Raw genomic sequence first — 23,445 nt, 5'->3', positions numbered from 1 at the left:
TGAGCTGCTGTTTAAGATGACCAGCTGTTTCTATGACCCTTAGCTGTTTTACTGCAATTTGTAACGTTTCCTCAATAAATCACTCATCTATGAGCCGATGCCTAGCAGCCAATGATTAGCTCCTGCACCTGCTTGACAAACAAGAGGTCTTTTGGAAGGGAACAGGATGTTCAAGTCAGAGGAGGTGCACTGGAGCACAAAATTACCATGCCACTGAGCCGAGTTTAATAAGCAGCTACCATACCAGTTGCTACAGCTGTGGGTTGTTAAAAAATCGGTTTTAAACTCCTAATGACCTGTGGTGTTTCTGAAGAAAATACCGTTTGTATCCATATGTGTGTTTCAATATTTATTTTTAATTTAATTAAATGGAAATCTACAGCATAACAAAAAACAAATATAAACAAATGTATCATTTTCAATGCCTCTCGAAATGGCTTATCAAATTCCCAGTACTGTATGTTGAAGGAACAGGAGGAGAGATTTCTGAAAGCTTGGAAAATATTTTGTTGATGTTGTCATTTTCTTGATTTTTTTGTCATTTTTTGATGTATGTGTTTAATTTGCATGTAGAAAGGAACAAAAAACAGAGATGGAACAGATTGCTCTGCGGTTGTGGAAATGAATGAAATGAATGGCAGTCAGCATGTTGCAGTGACAGAGACTTATTTTCCCACAGACATTCAGTTTCAAGTGCTGGTGGTGTTTGTGTGCTTGTCGTCGGGGTGTGTTATGATTATATGATTGCTGATATGTTTGCTAAAATACTAATCAGGCAGGAGCAGCAGCAAGGAGGGGACTGAAACAGTAAAATGCTGTGCAGCAGGGACTCTGAATTTCCATTCTGGCTCTGCACAGCTCCTCTGGCTCCTCTGTCCTCAGGGTAGAGAGCCACACTGCTTCCTCTATAGCTCAAGTCGTTCTCTGCTGCAGCAGCCGTTGCAAACAGTTACCAAGTGGCCCCGGGGCAGTTTCATGCGAATGCAGTATTTTCCTTTTCCATTGTGGCTTTTACTCTATTGACATGATGATCGGGTGATCCATTTTTTTTAGTTTGAAGATGGTCTTAAAAAGGTGGGCAGCTGGCTTTAATAAAGCAAATATTTTAAATGAAATTGGGGATAATCTGTCTCTTTCCTATATCATTATTTTTGCACTTTTTCATAATTTCTGCATATGCGTTTCTGTATAATTTTGTGTTGTATGCACCTACATATGAGGCTACTGTTGATTATATTATATTATGTTAATATAAGCAAATCTGACTAGATGAGCTCCACATATAGCTGCATTTTAAAACAGCTAAAAGAGATCAAATTTTAGAGAGGTCAAAGATTTTAAATGTATTTTGTATGAATACATCACAGAAAAAAACTAAAATGTTATTTAGTATTGCCTGGACTGGTAATCCCTTCTTTAAAACTCCATAACTAAGAGGTGATGATGCAGTGTTTCGGGGTGCCCAGGAGAGTACAACTTTAGGGACATCAAGGGCTTTGGTACCAATTGTTACATTTTCCATGCATTAGAAATAATGTCACTGCCAGACCGTTTCTAGAGAAAATAAATTAAATCGGAAACAGGAAATAAAAAATCAATTGACATAGATACAGGCCTTTGGAAAGCTGTCACTTTGGTATTAAGATATTTTTTAACTTTCCATTATCTTCAGTTCTTATACATTTATCTTTTACATTAAAAAATAAGGCTAAAAACAAATCTGATAAATCGTAGAAGTGAACATGAGCACAGTATGCAATAAATGCAAAATGATACTACAATAGCACAAAGCTGCAGATTATGTGTGTTATTTTAATCACTGGAACTAAAGTCTCTAACTGTGTATATAACTTGCACTATAGTCGTACAGCAAAACCGAGCTTTGGTTATTCTCCTTTCTACTGGCCTTAAAAATAATACTGGCATTTTTTAATTTCGCAAAGAGCACTTGATACAGCAGTCAAAGCTCCTTGACAACCTACCAGAATCTGGATTAATATTAAATTTGTTTGCCGTGGCTTCCTTTGAAATAACGAATCTCTTGTTGCCTAGATTGTTCAGTTTGAAATAAATGACCTTGAAATCTGCAGACAGGTAAATCTAATTAGCGCAGCAGGAGCGGTACGTTTGGTTCCTTGGTCTCAGTGTGGGGAATAAAACTGACTCATTCTCGGTACCTGTCACGAATGAAAACATTCTGGGAAATGTGCAAGATGCTATGATATAATACACCTGTGATAAAGAGGCAATATAACATGACTTGTGCATTATGTTAAAGATGTTTACGGACAAACAGTGTCTATAATAATGAATGGATTCAACAAGGGTCTCATTGGTTTGATAGTGTTGGCGTTCTCCACAGGCATCGATGCAAGCTGTTGGATCACAGCTGGATATGTGTCCTCGCAGTTTACGCCAAACAGCCAGTTCCTTTTGACTTGCATGGCCACACTTTTCATTCAGTCTTCCTCTGTCAAGTCTGAAAATCCCTTCCTTATCTTGTTAAGTAGCTCCTGAGGGATAAGAAAGATTTGGGTGTGACTGAAGAAAACTGAGTCTCACTTGTGTCAGGCACAGTAGGCCGACTGAAGGGAAGGACCCTGTGCAGCGCTTGCTTTCACACCATTCGAGTTAGGCAGAAGCACAGAGGGTGAGACAAAGGCGAGATCCAGGTCGAAGTCCGTATCCAAAACCAGGAGGTCCAGTAGCTGGTTAGGCAGTTATCCAAAGCGCGAGACAAAGGCGAGGTCAAAGTCAAAGTACGTGATCAAGAACCGAGGAATCCAATAGTACAGGAAGCGGCTTTATGACGGGGTAAGGAGACCAATACCAGCCCAGGAGAGATGACAAGTGAGGGTTTAAGTACTAGGTTCGGTGATTAAGGAAGTGTTGTAATTGGTCAGTTAGTTGGAGTGATGGCGTTTTCCAGAATTACCTGGGACTGAAGTGCAATTAGGATGAGGGTGTTTCCGATTAGTGGAGGGCATGACAGTTTGTTGATCAAGTGGCATCCCAAGGCCACATGGAGGCTGAGAAGACTGGATTCTGCCTGAGGCAACTTTATTGAGACTTTTACAGCGAATAATACATTGCTTTTAAATTAATTAAACCAGTGAATAACACAAATTCGATATGCAAATTTACCATCGGAGGATTTACCCTACTTGTACCGTAATTGGATCCCATGCTGAAGAGCTTGTGGAATATTTAATTTTGCTCCCCTTCCCAGTATATGCAAATGGCATGTCTGAAGTCACAGTGGCAGACCTGGGAATTTCTGAGCACTGCAAAATGGTCTGCCTGTCTCTTTACATTGAGCGTTAGAAACAAGATATTTGGTTTCCGGGACTGAACCTTAAATCTGTCCTGTCTCCTGACTACTCGCCTAGTTTTCATAAAACACAACTACTGAATAGTTCATTTGTAATTTAAATAGCTTTTAATTCATGCAAAACCCCCATTTGAAACATTTTCCACTAAACAAGACTAATTGTGTTGTTCACAATGCAAATCAGTGTACATATTAAATGATCTAATGATGGGTGGATTAAAAATCTGGTGCGGTGGGGGGGGGGCATTTAGTCTCTAAAACTCCATCTGACTATTTCTCAATTTGCTCTCAGGCCTCAGCAGATAAAAGCGCTGGAGGGGTTTCTGAATTAACCTACTAGACATCTCAGCATCGTTCTCTACAGCATTTCATTCTTGGCCTGCTGCCCAGTCTGTCAGGGCTATTTTGGTTAATATTTACGGGCTCAATTGGAATGTGTGTTATTTACTCAGTTTTTCGTTCGTTCTGAAAGGAAAAAAAATCTGGATCTGTTATTTTGTGCTGTCCTCCACTCATGTAGACTTAGTGATTGTCTTATCCATTCATCCATTCATCTATCCCCTGTCTGAAAGCTGCTGAAAAGCACAAGGTGTCAAGATGGTCCACACCTTATATGGCATGCCAGTCTGATTGTATCACTGTGATTTATGAACACAGGTGCTTTCTATTGTGTCTTTCCTTTAGCAGTGCATTGGAAATATCGATCTGCTTAATGCTGTAGAACTGAAGTAAACATTAATTATTTATTGTGCACGCATAAGGGGTGCCATCATCTAGCGACCCCTGTTTTAATTAATTCAAAGGAACTTTGTTTCATTATATTGTGCAGTTTCATTAGTAGGGAACTGCCCTGCAATGTTCACTGTATGTTCTAAAATTCACAATTTCGTGAATTGACACAATTAAAAGAACAGAGATGTGCTATACATTTTCAATACAGACATGTAACAGCCTTCTTCAAAGAACATATGGCTCTCCTCTCTAACAATATCTCGTTGTTAGATGAAAAATAACTTACTTATGGCATTTATAAATTTATGCGTTATTTCCATTTGTGTTTGTGCATATTTGTGAGATGCTGAAAGTCTTTTGCTGTGCAGTGTGTGCCAGTCTGGCACCCGGGCAGGGACTGCACTCTGCAGGTGGAAGAGGCGGGCTCTGACCCCATGTCTCCTCTGTACTGACAGGCTGGATGAGGGACAGGGCACAAATAACCTCCCTTTTCATCATGTCCCTGGACGTTTCCCAGTTTTCCTCAGGCTTCTTGAGGAAATCTGGCAGCAGTCAGAACCCCTCATTGTTGTCAAAATAAAGAAATGATGGAGAGGAGGGAGAGATGGCACAGGAATATTTGGAGGATGCTCACAAGGAACAGAAGACCTGGCTTTGTTGACCTGCAAGAGATTTGAGATTCAGATCAGAGCGAATGGCCAGGGAATTTTGAAGATACTGTCGCCAGTTTGTCTATTGCAAGGACCCCAAATGTCACGTGTGCTTTGAATAACTGTAAGCTGTTATTTGTATAGAATTTTAAAAAATGCCAATTCTTTCTGAAATGAATGACCATGTAGTTGAATTGCCAACAAAGCACAGTTACAAAAATACTTTTCTTTCTTGTCCAGTTGAACTGCTGTCATTCAATTTCACAGATCTATTATGTATTCACGACCCACCAGGTAATTGGCATTAAGTGTCCAGTAGGTGAACTGCCCTGTGGAGAAGAGCCGTGAATAATTCATAGGTACTCATATTGAACATATATCTCTGAGGGTATTTTTATATGTTCATTTGCGCATGTATATTTGTGTTCGTGGCTGAATGTTTGGATATGTATGTACAGTACATGCATGTGTCTGTGCATAATTGATACTGTATATCAACATTTTACAAAACTGTGCTTAGTTTTACCACTCTGTTTTGGATTGAGGAATCTCAGTAATTACAGAAATGAAAAAAACACCAACAATAATAAATCTTTTCTGTTAAGAGGTAACTGTAAGCTTTTTTTGCTGAATATTTTCTGGAATGCAAAGTCAAATAAAAACATTGATAAAGAATAAAATAAACCATTTTATATTCCATCTTAAAAGGAGGCAGCCAGAATGCTTCTTTTTGCATTAAACATGAACCATTACAAAAAGACAGCTGTGACAACTCAATTTAGGCCTGCTATATGATGAGAAATCATGATGGTTATTTTCTGAAAAGCTTATCTCGTACTTTATTTTCATCACACTTGCAATAAGGGCATAGTGAATGAGAAATCGGATCCAAAAAGATGATTATTTGAAATCTAGTGTACATACCTTTTTCTTCTGTTTACACCTTAGCAGTTATGATTTTGCATATTTATAAATAGAAATTGTCAAATGCAACATGTGCCAGCCATCTCAATAAAGCGTATGAAAACTACCTACTCTGTCATTATGTTTAATACTTCTGCAGCTTGGCGCAAGAGATAAATAGTAAAGGTACATAACATGCATCAAAATGACAGTTTTCCCATTAAATGAAATGCAGAACATTAAGAATGGTAATGTATTGTTGAACAATGCATTGCCTTGAGTCAAAACTCTGAAGGCTCAACGGAAAAATAGAATTGCTTGTCAGGATGAACATTTTAAGAAGCTAAATTACACCCTCTTGCATATTTTGGTATATGAATCATTTATTTATTGGAAATGATAGTTCCTTGGGTTTCCGATTTTCATTGACTGTTTAAAGAAGGATCTGGAGATGCTACTTTTATGCATGTCTGTTCTCTTGCTCAGCATTTTACAATATTTGTTTAGTTTTGCATGATTCATAATATAAACAACTTCTTAGATCATTGGTGTGGTGCACCATAAATATATAAATGTCTAAACACAGATGACTAATTCTTGCTTGCACTGCAGTTGAGTATTGGTTCACTGCAGCTGGAGTTGAAATAATGTTCACTTATATAGATATATCATATTAGAAAGGCACCTGCAAATCCCTTTCTGAAAATATGATATATAATATAGAATAAAATAAAATTGTATCTTTCATTAACTTTCATTAACCTTTTTTTTACATTTATGTGTATTTCAATATATGCTGTGTGTTTTCTTCATGAAAAGAATAGGACTAACCAACCATATGATAACATTTGTTAACATGAAAATGAGTTGCAGTATTTCTCTTCCTGTTTATCTTACTTTTACGGCATTTAAATTTGAAAATTAATCTTCACACATTTGGTAGGAAGATACTAATTGCAATCAGCTATGGTTTCTCTCTCTTCTTACATTTAATGAGCTCCTTCTGCAATAAAGTACAAAATAAAAACAGTAATCATACAGAGTTTAATTTAACAAGCAGGTAAAACTAAAGACATACACATAGTACAGACATAAAGTAAAACAGACCTTTGGGTTAAGCCTCATCATCATCGTTTTTTGGCTGATTTTAGTAAATGTCAGTATGTTGAAAAAAGGATTGAACATGGCGCTACGAAGGCAAGAGCAGGTTTAAAGACTGGTGGAATAAAGAAGACCAGAATTAAAGAGCCTGATCTGTTCCAGTTTAACAGGACTGCTGCTGTCACCTTTGACATACATGTAAACATGAGTGGGTTTTAAAACATAAAGTCAGAATGTTCAGACTATATGGCAGTCTGCACCATACAGTAGAGCAGGTTGTAAAATCATTTCTTATGCTCTGAAGCCAGTTGCTTTGTGTGCGTGTCTCCAATTGAGGCACGTGAAAGCCTGAAATTGACCCATTTTCATGGATGAATAATGAATGCTGGTCTCAGGGCAAAGTATTCTTTTTCTCTTTTTGGAAGAATCTCTCACTGAGGCGGCACAGAGGATTCAAGGCTTACAAGATGTTCATTGGTTTGGAATTTTTCATTGAGGTTTTTATTTTTTTATTTCACCATGGTTGGAATTTTTCATTGAGGTTTTTACCTCCATATAAAATTGTATAGAATGTAGCATTCATACAATTACAAAGTGTAGGGTCAAATGTAATTGTAAGGAAGAGGAATTTATACTTTGGTAATCATATGGGGAAAAAATGATTTAACCCATTAAAAAAACTTCTTAAGATTTTTTGTTGCTTGACTGTGTTTTTGATGTTTTGGTAGGAATACCGTTTATAAATATGTTTACCTAGTATTAAGTTCTGATCGCCCTTAGAAATACTTTGAATACTTTGATTGTGATCTTGAAACTCTTTTTTTTTTTAGATCACAATGGTGGGCATAAAAAGCCTGTCAGCACATTCCTCAGGTGTATGTATCCTGCCAACAATCTGATGGTTTGAAGGTTTGTGTATTTGGAAGACAGAAACACTGTAAACAGGGTCAACGCACAGCTCAGTAAGACACTTGGCTCCTGGTTGTCATTTTTTTGGCTCATTATAATTCTGATAGCATGCTCGGCAGTCACTTTGCATATTGTATAAATAGACAGTAAATACCACTCTCTGTTTTAATTGGAATGCAGCTGTCTGTTTAAAAATATGCTCATGTTTGTTTATGTTTCAATAAAGTAGAAAGCCACAGAACACAAGAAAGAATATGTAAAGTTAGCAGCTCACAATCTGAATCTGTTCCATGTGATTTTTTTAGCAATGATTTTGGTAATGGAGCCTGGAAACTGGATTGTGTTCTCGCTGTTCAGTGTCTGTGTGACAGGCATGGTACCAACACATGGGCCCTGCTGTGTGCGGGATTCTGGGTAGGCAGTGGCACACAGCACTCAAGGTGCGAGGGGGCGTGCTGTGAGTCCAGTGGGCTGATTCAGATTGGAAAGCAGAATCTCTCATTTGTTTCTAGCAGTGTTATTCTTGGGTAAAATAGAGCCATACTGTAATGTACTGCACATTCTGTGAGTTGTAGCGTTGCCTCTTTCCAGATGCATGATGAGATTTTATTATCTAGTTCAAATATTTCAAATTTTAGCAAATATTTCAATCATATGGCCCAGTCACACCTCCCACTTATTGTTGAAAGAATGATCAATTACAGACTGAAAGTGCATAACCCAGAAAAGCTTGAATGCAAACTTCCTTTTCTTAAAACTTATTCTGCCACCTGTCTTATTCTTAAAACGGTCAAATCCATTGTAGAAACAGAGAGATGCTTTTCTTTTGGTTTTAGAAGGCAAGCATACCAGATTAAGGATGCATGGGTTCCAGTTGACATTCACTGCCATTAGAGCATATCGTCCTTAGTATTTCTAACGAGAACAGTTTCACTGTTCATATTAGTGGGAGCTGAATTGTTTAAATTTGGTTTCTCTTACCTGAAGACTGAAAATATTCAGGAAGATGTCTTTTGACAAGCTGACTGTCACATAAACCCTTAAAAGACAGGAGAGAACACTGCTGTGTAAAAAAAAAAGTGCAGATAAAAGTATACACACTTGGTTTTCTGTGAAATTTCAATTCTTTTTTTTTCTGAAAGAGTTATGATCAAGGTAGTCACCCTCATATAGGATAAACTCATCAATGAGATTCTTTTTAACCTTTAGGGGTTGTGAGAGATTTATGGAATAAAAATATTATATATATGGATGTAACTCTATCAAGGTTAGAATGTAATGACAAAGCTGCACTCAATGAGGGGTTTAAGCTGAAGAGAGGAGATCAGGGTTGAAGTCTTCTTACCTTTTAATCTTAATGGAACCAGACCTGGAAGCATTTACCATGACAGTGCTGCTAAATGATTAGTCAGTATTGGACAGTTGTGAAACTCTTCTTCATGGAATTACATAATCAGAGCATCAATTAATTTTAAATATTAAAAAAGTCCTTAACTCACACCAAAGGAGCTGGGGGAACAGTGTGTATTGACTGATTTAATGCTGTCTTAAGTACAGTAGATACAGGGTGCTTTAGTTACACATATTCTGTTCTCCTGGGTTCTGGCAGAGAAGCAGATGCAAATGCACCTCTTCCCACTGTAGCATAAGTGGCCCTTTATTCGTTCCAGTTTGGTCTCAACTTTATTAAGAATCACTTCTTTGTCTGAAACATAAATATTGAAAACTTTGGAAAATACTGCAAATTGAACTAAATAAAACACTTCTGAATGACTCAGTGGTCTTTTATGCTGTAGAGGTTGGTAAATTATTTTCCAGCCTGAACGGACGAAAGGAAATTCCTTATGTAAGAGACCTTCTGTATCTCTTTTGCATGCTCATACGAAGCCTAATGTGTGCACGTACCCACAGGGAATTGTGATTTGTGTGAAAAAAATGTTCTAATTTATGTAGCTACTGCTGTCTTGTCAGGTAGTCTTCCACCTACTGTAGTGTACTACTGCATTTCTTTTTTTCTTCAGTTTGGTTTCTAGTGGGTAAATGTTCTTTCTTGTTATTCTAATGTGTAATATTTGAGAAATATTGAGAGCAGGGAGGGCAGCACGGTTGCACACAGGTTAGTGTTGCTGCCGCACAGAGCTGGGGCTCTGGGTTCAATTCCTGTGGCTTTGCCGACGTGGAGTTTATATTTCATTCCTGGGTTCTTGTGAATTTCCTCTGGGTTTCCTCCCACAGTCCAAAGACATCCTGGCAGGTTAATTGGCTTCTGTAAAAAATAACCGTAGTGTGAGTGTGTTTGTGTCTGTGTTGTGCCCTCCTTGTGCTCGTTGCTTGCTGGATTTTGTGCCTGTGCCCCCTGCGACCCTGAATTAGATCATGCCTTTTAGAAAATGAGTGGATGGATGGAGAACAGAAGATATATCTGGTAAAGAATATATAATATACATTGTCTCTGGGGGATCTTGGGGAAATATAAAATGTGGGGGTGGGAGGTTCTGAAAGGCACTTTAAAGGCCTCTGTGATAATAGTTAATACACAGGCTAACACAGAGTCCCCCTTCAGTCTTTTGTTTTATGCAACAAGATAAGGGTTTAAAAATCACAGTAATGTACAGTATGTAAACCTCTTGACGTAGTTCCAACAGGCAGGCGGGGGGCGGTGAGGAAGATAAGGAAGATGAAGATGTACAGATAGGCTTCTCCCATCTGCACAGTCTCCTGGTTGTTCTGTCCTGTGAGCCACTGCATGTTTTGCAGTGACTTGCATTAGCCTCAGCCCTGTGTAGCTAAAACCCCTGCCCCTGGCAGGCCAGAGGAGGAATCCTGTTCATAGTTGACTGGTGGCATGACCTACCATCCCCTACTGGGGAGCTCACAAACTATGATCGCAAAGCATGACCACGCATGCAGACGGACGAGGTGCTGTGACCAGCTAGGGAACCAGAGAAGCTCTGCCTGCAGCGAGCGTGAATCCAAGAGACGTAGTCAAGTATCAGTCTGTCCAAAACCGAGAAGACACTGGGAGGTAACAAGCCATAGGGAAACCGAGAGATGAGTCGAGGAGAGGAGCAAGGGTCAAAGTTGAGTAACGCACAGTAGTCAAACAAAACCGAGTGGTGATCCAGGAGATGAGGTAAGTAGAAAGGAATCAGAGGTCAGTGTACTGAACGAAGGATAACAAGCAAAAGAAAATGCAGAAACAAGGCTCGGGGGTTTAGTGTGGAAAGTAGATTGTAGATTTGGGGGCAGATTAATTCTAATCAAAATAAAGACATCAGAAAAGAGTAGAGTAATTTATTGCCTTATGTAAACGTATATTGGAATTCTTAATTGCGCTGATGTCTCGGGACATACACTGTACAACAGACAACACCACACCATGTAGACAACAGGAACAATAAATATGTTGCAGAAAAATAAATATGTCATAGGGAGACTAGAAAAAAACATGGTAAACAATGCAAAAAGTATATAGTGCAGATGTGTATTTAGGCACTGCAGTTAGCTGTTGAGGATGCGTATTGTAGTGGGATAGAAGCTGTTCTGTTCTGAATATAGTATGTATTATCAAACGGCTATTGTAAGTCTATACTGAGTACAGTATTTGAAACCCCATACTCCTATCTAGCTGGGAGGATACAGTACACATCTGTGTAAGCATTCTCAGATTACCATTTACCTTGTTGGTCATAACGGTTCTACTGTCCTTTCAAGACTGGAGTACAGGACCACCTGTGCTAATTTCACGCGGCTGGGATTTACAGTTTTTCTGCAGCTCCGACATATACTGGAGGTTGTTTATGTTTAACATAAGACATCAGCTAGGAAAGATTATCATCTGCCCCCTTGTAAGAAGCCTCTATAGATGATGAATGTCATTGCCATTATTAGCAGTTCATTCTCTAAGTGGTTTTATGTGAATTGAAAAAGTAAAGGCACCTTTGTTGTTTGTATGCACAGTAATTTGAAGTCATCAGCTGATCAATCTGAGTGAACAGAGACAGTGAACAGGATATGCTATTGTGTGGTACTGAGCAGAATTTTGTAGATTAATATGTATGGACCTTATGCTGTATACATGACCTGCAAAACTATAACTCTTAAATGCACCATGAATAGTTCTTAAAACCTTATTTATCTGCCATACGGTAATTGTATTCTCTGGTCCTTCTGCAGCAGAGTGGATTAGTGGTGAAGATTGTGAACTTGGAATGAGGTGGTTTTGGATTCAGATGCTGGGCAGGAAGCTGTTTTTATACCCTGACTTGAGGTACTTTGCTCAGATTACTCCAGTTCAGTGCCCAGCTGTGTACAGTAAATTGATTTGGTTAAATGTGTCAGAAGAATTTGTTAATAATAACAATGTTCTATCTATTTAAAGCAAAGTAGTGTCCCCAGCACAAAGCACTGTTTACAGAACATGTTTTTTTGGTACAAGGTAGCAGCTGTGCCCTGCAGGATAGAGAACTTGTACTGCTCTGATAACAGGGTTGAGAGCTGATTTCAAGATTGTTGCTTCGTGGCACACACATAATTAAAGACTGCATCCCTTATCTGCAAGCTTCTGTCATTACACGTTGTTCTTTGAAAAGCAACAAATTAGGAGTCAGGACCCAACGTCTGCCTTGCCCCCCCCCCCGTAATGTCTATTAAGACAAATGACAAATTAAACTTTTTTGGGTGAATGATGCAGAAAAGGCGGAATATCTGGATGTGTTCAATAATAACCCTGATAAAGAGTGGCTGTTATGATATGTTAAAAGATACACAAACTGTGCTGGATTTCTGATGAGAGCAGTGTAATTTTGGCCTTATTGTCCCAAGGTCCGGAGGTTTTGTATAAAGTAAGAATAGAAGATCTAAATAAACTTTAGGTTGAATTTATCAAACCATTAGTACAGGAGAGGTCACACCTGGTGCTGGAGAGCCTTTATCCGAAAGGGTTCGTGGGTCAGCTCTTAAATACGGCCAGCAGCCATATCACTCTGCAACTCACAACTGACAGCCCACTGAAACTCAGCAGGTGTGAGCCTGGTCAGTACCTGGATGGGAGACCTCCAGGGAAAAACTTAGGTTGCTGCTGGAAGAGGTGTTACTGGGGCCAGCAGGGGGTGCTCACTGTGTGGTCTGTGTGGATCCTAATGCCCCAGTATAGTGATGGGGACACTATACTGTAAACAGGCACCGTCCTTCGGATGAGACGTACTGTAAAACCGAGGTCCTGACTCTCTGTGGTCATTAAAAATCCCAGGGCGCTTCTCAAAAAGAGTAGGGGTGTAACCCCGGTGTCCTGGCCAAAATTCCAATTGGCCCTTACCAATCATGGCCTCCTAATAATCCCCATCTCTGAATTGGCTTCATTACTCTGCTCTCCTCCCCACTGATAGCTGATGTGTGGTGAGTGTTCTGGCGCACTATGGCTGCTGTCGCATCATCCAGGTGGATGCTGCACATTGGTGGTGGTGTAGGGGAGACCCCATTACCTGTAAAGCGCTTTGAGTGGAGTGTCTAGAAAAGCACTATATAAGTGTAAGCAATTATTAATTATTATTATTAAATTATCAGTGTCTAACATATTTTAACAATGTTGTTTTGACTATTAAGCAGGTGATATGTCCAGGGAAGTAGTTTAGAAAGCACTGAAAATGAAAATACAAATACACAGAAGGAGATCTTCTGGATATTCTTGACCTTATCGAACCAAAGGTCATGTTTTCTAAGTCATTTGTGTGCATTATGTAAATTATATAATCAAGAGCCCACGTGAATTGACTGTAAGAACATAAGAAATGTTACAAAGGAGAGGAGGCCGTTCATCTCCTGTCTATCAGCCCTCCATTCATCATCTAGCCCATTTGTTTGTTAGTAGTTAATTGATCTGAGAGTCTCATCCGGCTGTTTCTTGAGATAAACCAGAGTATTGACTTCAAACATATGGCTGGGTAGCTTGTTCCAAATTCTCACCACCCTTTGGTCAAGAAGTGCCCTGGTTTTAAATAGACCTCCACATAGTTTCCACTTGTGTCCCTTAGTTCATTCTTCACTGTTCTGTAAAAACTGAACATACGTACAATTGCTTTAATATTTAGCATGTAACATTGTTATGTTTGTCTCTGTAAAAACTACACTGATGGAAAAAAGAAACCCAACACCTCCTCCTCCCCACTCTGGCCCTCCAGTCTGCGTGAAACAGGCTGAAGAGTGACTCGTCCATGAAGAGGACCTGACGCCACTGCTGACTAGTCCATCGCAGCCTCTGTCTGGCCCAAGCCAGTCGGGTGTGACGTCTAGAAGGTGGGACCAGAGGGCCTCTGACAGGTTGCCTTGCTCTAAGACCGGCAGCATGGAGCCTCACTGTCCTGTCACTGATGCGGGCATTGTGTCTGCCGGCAGTTTCAGCAGCAGTACAGGTGGCAGATCTGAAACGATCTCTCAGATGGACCAGTCTGATGTGTCGGTCCTGCTCTGGTGTGGTCACTCGAGGGCGACTGGATCTTGGACGGCCATCTGTCCTGCCAGTCTGCTGAAAGCTTCTGTGCAGTCGGGACACAGTGGAGCGGCTCACTCCATAGTGTCTGGCAACGCTGGCACATGACATGACTGCCTGCAGCATGCCAGTGGCCCTCTCCCTTGCTTCTGGTGACATTCGAGGCATTATGGAATGCACAGAAAACTGACTAAGTGGCCTTTTTCTTGCAGTGACTAAGCTGTGAATTAAGGCCTTTTTAAAGGTGACCTGATCAGGCATTGTTCCACCTGGACTTTGTTGGGTAAAAGTGCACCTAACAAGCTTTCGTGTGATTGGCAAGTTGCAATGCCTCACTGCACAAGCTGTATTGCTGGTCAGAGGGCTTAAAACAAATTGACACCTTTTTGTGAAAGTACATAAACTATAACTAGTATTCTAATTCCAGAAAATGTTGTATTTCTTATTTCCATCAGTATATAAATCAGAAGTCCCAGGAAGCTGCAGTACAGTATATCAAGTCTTAAAGTCCTCTATATTTATCCAGCACATGAGGGAAGTGTTAAAATGGTCCATTTAAGCCAATAAACGTAATTTAATATGAAAGATACATTTACATTTTCTAAATGTTTGTGGAAATAACATCTGTTTCATTTGTGAAAATTGAGGATCTAATGATCATTTATAGGAAAAAACCCAACACAAACAAAAAATGATGAATTGAGATCTGACAACAGTATCAAGTTTAAGAAGGATCTTTGGTTTTTGGAGGCAGGGTTTTTCAAAGAGTTGTGCTCACAGCTGTTTTTCAAATCTCTCAAAGTGAATTAAGAATGAAAGGTAATATTATAGAACATCAGAAAACTGAATTTTAAGGAACATATACTAAAAATACGGTATTAGGATTGAGTCTATCTTCCTCCTGATTGAGTCTGTTCCATTGCAAGAGATTATCTTAGAATTATTAGCTAAAATCATTTCTTTAGATAACAGAGAAGCAAGTGTTTATTTTATAATCACTTGCTGTAACTGGCATCTCCGTTTTCTTCCTTTTGGTAACAGAATTTCCATAAAGACCCCATTCTTTGTGATTATCTACCAGTTTAATCAAAAATATTTAAATTAATTACCAGTTACATTTAAGATTTTTGTGATATTTCTCAATGCAGGACTGGTTGGACATACTGTAGCCCTCGTTATTGTTCTAGAGGAGCATATCCAATTAATTAAATATGCCACTCTTGCTGATACTGTATGTGTTGTGTGACATATCTTGAAATCCACTTTGGGAAACCTCTGACAAAACTATTATATATTCAGTGTCAAATAAGCAGAAAACTTTATGAAAAGGACTTCTGCACAATATTACATTTACTTTGTCAGTATAATTGCATATTTTTATTAATTTTGCAGTAAATAATGCTTGTGTTGAGAATATTTTCTATTATGATTAAAATCATACATTTTTCCATACATCTCTTCACATTTAATACAATTCAAGAAAGCCATTAGTGTGAGATACCATCACTCATAATGCTGTGACATTACATTTCCAGACGTTTGTTCAAATTTTAATTTGAAATGAGCTGATGAATATAAAGGGACAGTGTACTTAATACTTTGGCAGTAACTTGCCTGGCTTTGGAAATGACAATACTGGCCGAAGATCAGCGCTGCCACAGCCCTCCTCACTTACAAGGAATGAACCAGGGAGGCAGCAACAAGGGTGCATTTGGGGTGGAGGGAGGGGTGTAGAAAAGAGAGCTGCCAAAAGTCTTTACTGTATATGTAGGGGAATGGAAGTGTGAGATTACAGTTTCACCCCCTCCCAAATTTCTGTTAAATAACAGTATATGTTTTGTTTTAATCAATTTGTTACACAACACCATTTCACATATTTTTTTATTTTCCCCCTAATAGCATATCTCAGGTTGATAAAATAATATACAAGAGCTTTATTAAACTCAAACTGTTACTGGGCTGTTTTTACAGTAGATAAGACATGATAATTTAAATGAGCTATTTAATAGTGGGTATCAATATTAGCATTCCCATTAAGCCAACAAATATATGTGAAAGTAATATTTTTAGTGGTGAAATGGTACTGTAATTCTTCCAGCTTAACAATCAAGATTGTATGAAAAGAGCAATCATTAATGATACACACTAATAATATGCAGTCATTTAAGCTGCCTGAACAGCAATTTTCCCTTCTCAACTGCTACCATACGTGATTATCACTATTTAATTATGCCACTTCCAAGATATGACAAAACATTTAAATATTTATTTATGGCTTTTTTATTAACTGTATGGAGTATACTCGTGATGGCAAAACTATTAATATAACTCATCCTGTCCATATCTACAGAATCACTTTAAATACGACAATAACCTTAAAATCAGTAGCATCTATTGTTGACGCAGCTGTGGTGTTCCCGGTTTCAAGGAACAGTGAAACATCTGGAACAAGCAACCCTGTGGTTGAAGCTGATACCCTGGCTTATCAAAAAAAACAGCTGGAAGAGATCCTTGGACCACTTAACGACTAACTACTAACTACCATAGCTAGATGGGATGAATGGCCTCCTCTTCTTTGTAACCTTTCTTATGGTCTTATGCTTGTAAACCTTGAAACCATGCAACAGCCGTGCAATGAGGAAGAGGGCCTTATCTCTCCCGCTCTATTTTCAGAGGAATCAACTGTAATTAGTGGTCTGTTTACATGTTGCCTAAGCGGATTTGTGGAACAACAAAAATAGGTTCCCCAGATAAAGTGTTTCCTTAGAAGGTTAAAGATCTGTTGAGCATCAATTATACTGATGATTGCTTGTCAGTCTTATATATTTTTAAGGAGGAGGTGAGGATCCCATGTTTTGTGCTTGTAATATTTTTATTTTATGGAGCTCTTATGAAGTCAGAAGAAAGTGTTGAGTGCATCTGTGCAGCCTGGGAGAGAAGGAGGCATGCTGGGTGGGTTAAAATGAGAAGCAGACTGATTTGTCATTGTTTACAAAGCATTGGGAACAGCGACTTGTGTATTTGAGAAAAGCTAAATGTTCATACTGGCATAGTTTTGAGTTACATGGAAATTCAGATGTCTTCTTACTAAAACATATGTTATTGTGTTGCCCCTGCCTTTACACTGGGGTGAGTAATTCTGAGGATCTTTTATGAGATCGCTTTTCACCAGATTATTTCCCCAGGACTCTTCATAACTTTTCACTATCTCCTGTCTGTAATTTGTGGTCTCAACTTGTGTTATGTACCTGTCTGCTTAATTTCTGAATCTGCCAATATAAAAAAAGAAACAGTAATTTGTTTCACGTGGTTTGCTGTATTTGTTGAGACATGAACAGGAACACAAATGTTGTATGTTGCTCCACACACCCCAGGCATGAGATGATTACTGGATCTGGCCCATTCAGATGCTTTCTTTGAGTTGACTGACTCCTTGTACTCGCAGCTGTAGTGTTTTTGTCAGAGACGGTGAATAAAATATTCAGACCACATCTGTTGGGCATTCAAAGGCATTCCAGTGCCAGTCTAGACATAAATACTGTAATCAGTTCAACTTTGTAAGATCTGTGTAAAATATCACTTATGGTTGCATAGGGACTTTATTGCTGCATAGAGAGTTAAGAACAAATCTCAATGCATGCTTCATAATGTCTCAGCACTAGCATTTCAGATATGCACCATTTTTGGTGGCGCCTAAATATAGTGCATGATTCTCAGATTTGTCAGGTTTGCTTGCATTTTGAAGAAAGGAAAATGTGTACCTGGGTTGTGACTTCCTTATTTATGCCTAGGATGTGGATATGCATGTTGGTGACTCAGTCTTTGAGCTCCTTGAAGGGATCTTTGTGACGCCAAAAAAAGAGCTCTCAACATGGGTTTGGGCAGCTCAGAATGACATGTTGCTGTGCAAACTCGAGAAGAACACTGCAGGCGTTTCAAATTATCTTGGAGTATATGCCATCGGATGTGACTTGATCATCTGTAATCTTTTTATGTAGTTAATGCATTACAATTACAAGTGAAGTGAATCAAGTTCAATCGGGTTGTTTCTTTTAAACTGATATATTCAGTTTTAAACAAATAGCATATTGGCCTTACAGATCTTTTGCCCAACATGTTAGCTCTCAATAATAAACAAAAGAGCAGCTGATTGGCAGTAAGTGTTTGCAATGTGAGGATCACACTGAGTGAGCGTGGCGTTTGTATTAGCTGAAGGTCGTGAGCCTGCATGGAATGTGATTGCTTGTCTACTCTAATCCACTCCAGGTAATGTTTTTAACCCTAACTCTGATAAGAGGGGACACGTTTCAATACTTTAGTCTTGTCTGCTTTGATTCTAAAGTAATTAGATCCAAGTTTTTACCTACTCCATGGTTTAGCCTGATATAGAGTACAATGTCTTATTTAGGAAATGCCTCTCTTTTTGTACAATTGAGGGTTTATTTGTTATTTTTCCTGTGTATTCCCCAGATGATACAGTGATTTTTATTAAGCATTTGTTTCTACATAGTCAACAACTATGTTTAAGACTGGGTAATTAGAAAATAATTATTTGATTGTATCATATACTGTATTTGTATGAATAATGGGGAACTGACATGCTTATCATTTCATTTTAGTGTATTGGTACGTCGAGTTTTCTGCTTTGTGTTTAGACAGTACATACAGTATAAAGGTCTCTCATTTGACAGTGCCGTGGAATAGTGTCTGGGGTTCTACACTTGCATGTGGAAGGTTTTGGGTTCGGATTCCACCTGGGATACTGTTGTTTCAGAAGGGTACTTCACTCAGGTTGCTCTGCTAAAATGTTCACCTGTGCAACAGGTTATAAATCTAAGTTTGCGAAAAGGTTGTTTTTTGTTGCGTAGAACACAGTACCTGACATTATTATTCATAGTGTGTATCATATACAGTATCCCATATATACGCTTTTTAAATAAGTATCAGGGCATGCAGATATCATAGTGTTGGTAGAACAAAACACAAAATTATATGAGAGCTTGCTTTTGCACCTTTCAGATTGATTAATGCTTATAACAGTGTACTGTAGCTACTGTATAAAGGCAAATGACCCACCCTTTCTATTAGCACTCCAGTTGAGTTGGCACTCTGCATGATGCCTCTGGGGTCAAGTGCTGGGCTTGACCATCTTGGGTGGGCAATACCACATCCTTAGCAAATTGACTTTAAGCTTTTTCTTCTGGTGCAAACTGGTTCACGCACAGTGCAGTGTTGCCAGAGGACATCTAAAACTGGGGGCTATGCAATGCCGCTCTCTTATGCAGCTTTTGGTCATCTGGTATATCCAGAGGGCAGACTTCCTCGGTACTTGCAGCAGTAAGACAAGCATTATGAATGGCAAAGCTTCATTTCCGAGCAGTTAGGAACCAGCCTGACGGAGGCACCAATCCAAGAAAAGGGTACATAACTTTTTTTTACCACTTGGGCAATAATATATTATTCCATATTTTTTTTTAATTAGCTAAATAAATCAACAGGCTGTAATGTGCTGATTTTACTGGTGTACTGTATCTTTTGTAAGGTATTGGGTATTGCTGCTGGTGTTAAGGAATGGGTGAACACTCAAGGTATTTGGTGCCCATGCCATTGTAGAATTCTACACAGTCACAGATTAATTTCAATGTGTCAGGTTAACCAGAGGACTCAATACCTAAAAGAAATTCTGCTTTTCCAACACAGGATAAGCTAACTATGCCCTCTTGTGGCAATGGATATTTAAAAATAATATTCCATTTTTGTAGCCCTCAGCTGCAATACAGCAGCATAGATGAAGTATTTTTGTGAATAATATAATTGCTTAATGCCTGAAGATTTTTAAACTTTTTTATTTTATTAAATATTAAGCTTTTTGATAATAACCATTAAATAAAAGCCCACAAACACATCATGTGCACTTTTCAGAGTTGGCTCTTATGAATCCAGTTATTAGAAAGGGATGGGAATTGGGTACTGATCTGATGTCACACCCTGTACACCCTCTGTAATCCCCAAGCAGGGTGCTTCCCAGAAGCCCCTAATTAGAAAACAAAAAAATGACCACTAATAAAAAATTGATCAAGGTGTTTTCTCATTTGTGATCTAAACAATGCAGAATAACAGACCAAACACACATCATGGAAACTAATCAGCCTTTTGTTCATCCATTATGCATGCAAAGATCTGCTTTTGCAGAACATCCATTGTGTAATATCTAAATAGCAAAAGGCACCCCAGGTCAAGCTGATCTTCTGTGTCTTGTTATGTAAAACATTTATGTATCTCAGTATTTAGAAGCTCCCTTGATCCAGTGCTATTTTTTTCTTTATTGCTTGACTTTATTCATGAACTGAAAATCACTGAGTTGAGTATTCAATTAACAGAGTGTAAAATGTGTGGTTGGTGTAGAAACAGAATTAAAGTGCATGCGCCATCAGTCTTTAACATCAGTCTTCCTCTATTAAAACAAGCTTTGTGGTCTAGCATACCACAGTGATTATAGTAACACAATGTTTCTGCACTGAAAATGCCTTTTATCCAATCCCTGGCATGCATTAAAAATGATTTTCTTCCATTGTGAACAAGATAAAAGATTCACGAACACAAGAATCTACATTGTTCCATACTCCCACAACCCTCTGGGTAAAGAGGCACCTCCGGTTCTTAGCTTTAAATGCACTTCCACAATTGATTTCATTTAATGATTGATTTTAAAAGAAACATGATCAAATACTTTTCAGATTAAAATCTCCCAATGCCATGCAGTATTGTTTTTTTCTGAGGGTACGTTAAGCTGTTTTTTTATTATTTATTCTTTAAGTCCATACATTTTTTGTCACTACATTAAGGTACTGCGATATAATAAATAAGTATTTTAAATTTATATTTTAGACATACTGGACATTTCTGTATTCTGATGAATATATAATATTTTGGTCTTTTTTATGTAACCTTGTGTAGGACTGACAATTGTTGACTGACAGTTGTTTCACAAGTCAGCACAATAATTAAGAGTTTCTTGTTAATGATACAGTACATCCAAATTATTGTTGAGGATGTCTTGTGTAAAGCTTTTTATTATTTTAAAATGGGAAGAGAAAATTCCATGTATTTGCAAAATGATGAATTCTAGAACAATTGCCTATAAATCTCATCATCTTCACAGCATGGTCACAATGTCTTTGCCATGCAGGGATTTAAAATTAATATGGTCCTATGCCAACAATCTACTGAATGAAAAAGGTGTCCCAGTTTAGTTTAAGTCTGCCCTTTTAGTCCACTTGAATCTTAAGGTTAAGTTGCTGCATTTTGTGAAGCTGAAGCACAGTTTTCATTGCTGCATACATACAGCATATAACATCAAAATAATCATTTTCCTGCAGCCAATGCCCTAGGTGTAAATGCAGTCTGTACAATTTGTATCAGACTTTTTTTCAGTATTCCACTGCAGTGTGAATAAAGCATAACCAATAAAACAAATTAAATGATTTAAACAATTGCTGTTTATTTTTTCCATCTCATGCCATATCCTTATATACAATGCATTGTCCATGTATTTTAGGAAAATATCTAAACTATATTACCAGACCATGATAGGCGAAGCTGCCAAATAGTGCGTATAAGAAAATATACCTAAGCTAGTGCACTGCAAAATGAAAAGGGTCCCATTTTTTGTTTTATAAAAATATGCATTAGTGCCAGAACTTTAAAAAAAATTGTAATTCCTTCAGCATGGAATCAGAGATAGTTAAAAACACAAAACACTGTGTCATGTAGGTCTCTAGGATTAGATTTGCCCTTTTCTACATACAGTACTGTATTGTAGAAGTCAGCACCATGGACAGAGACACTGCAACTAAAACTTAAGGTATGTAGATCAGTTCAAGAGCACAGTTTGTCAGGAATTCTACATTTGTGCCTTATTTCCTATCTTGCAGCTGTTGTTTCACAGTGGATTACCTGCGTCTTGTAGTAGATACCCAATGTGAGAGCGGTGCTAATGGACATAGTCATGCTTTGACATGCAGATGAAATGCCTAATTTGTAAATAAGCTCATATCATTTAATAACATAATAAAGGTTCCAAACAAAATGAGGCCATTTGGCCCATCTTTTCCATATCTTTTCTATAACATGGTGTCCAAAACCAAATGAGTTGAATGCTACTCATCTGAACCTGTTCTTTTTGTGTGAATATTCGCGTTTTCTCCTCATGAATGACCTGCAAAACTACCTTTTCCTCAAACCTCAACTGATATATTAATACTTGCAGTGTAGATTGTATTTTTTGCAGTTTTTTATGTACATTAGCTGTAACATGTAGAATGTCCTTTAGGAAAGTCACGAGAAAGCTTAATGGCAGCATTGCAAACATATTACATGGGTGGAACTACTATGGGCTTTTATTCATAGCTATTCAATTAGCTGGTTTATAAAGTGTTTTCTTAATTCATTTTACTTCCTTCCTGTAGATCTTGTATTCAGTGCAAACTTCAAACTATAATGGCCCAGATTTTTTTCTATGATGAATATTAGTAATTTTGACATTTGACTGAACAGAATTTTCAACATGCTGGCCACTTAAAGAATCCTCAGATGCAATACTTCATAAAAGGGCACTCAAATAATTAGAGTGTAGAAAATGAAAGATCAAGAGTCAGAGCTTATTATAGAGTTGGTGGGTATGTTTCTCTTTACACACAAAACGGGATAGCTGACATTTCTGAGTACATGATCTGATGAATACCCCAGGCTCCTCACAGAGCCATTAACCTGTAACAAGTTTTTAATCATCTGAAGTGTTTGTTTCACTTACTGCTGATATATTATTGATTACCTTTTCACCCTCGGTAAAGAAAACACAAAGTAGGGTGTCTGGGCTTAAAAGGTCTCAAAGAATCTTTATCTCTATAAATGCATCCTAGTTTTAAGTTTCTAATCACCTGCAAACCTTTTCCCTTTGGCTTCTTTAGGAATGACAGACAAGATCTTTCATTTTAGAGCTAATGCTGTTGATCATGTCATGATATGACTCGGCACTACTGGTTTTACCTTTTTAGCCAATTAAAATGAGGTTTTACTTGTCTGCTATTATTGTTATTTCAGTAATGGTCTGGTATTGAAGTGCAACTGGTAGAGTGATCCACTACACATGGCAGACAGGAATGTAAAGATTCCCTGATTCATTTTTGTGTATTTTCATTGTCTTAATCTTTGCTTGTCCATTAGTTAGAGCATCGTGTCCTGTATTCTATAACAGAAAACTATGAATAATTTAATCTTTAAAAATGTCAGCCCCTGGAAGTGTATTGAGTTACCCAAACCTAATTTCATAT

At 38.1% G+C, this 23,445-nt stretch overlaps 1 protein-coding gene across 28 annotated transcripts in view; it reads left to right on the top strand.

The window, feature by feature from the left end:
- Nucleotides 1–23,445, top strand: part of kcnma1a (potassium large conductance calcium-activated channel, subfamily M, alpha member 1a) — a 222,943-nt gene that overhangs the window by 68,175 nt on the left and 131,323 nt on the right. The gene's annotated exons all lie outside the window — the stretch shown is intronic.

Source organism: Lepisosteus platostomus, chromosome 6 (genome assembly GCF_059453375.1).
Source record: "Lepisosteus platostomus isolate fLepPlt1 chromosome 6, fLepPlt1.hap1, whole genome shotgun sequence".
NCBI classification, from domain to species: Eukaryota; Metazoa; Chordata; class Actinopteri; order Semionotiformes; family Lepisosteidae; genus Lepisosteus; species Lepisosteus platostomus.
This window is presented reverse-complemented; position numbering and strand designations above follow the sequence as displayed.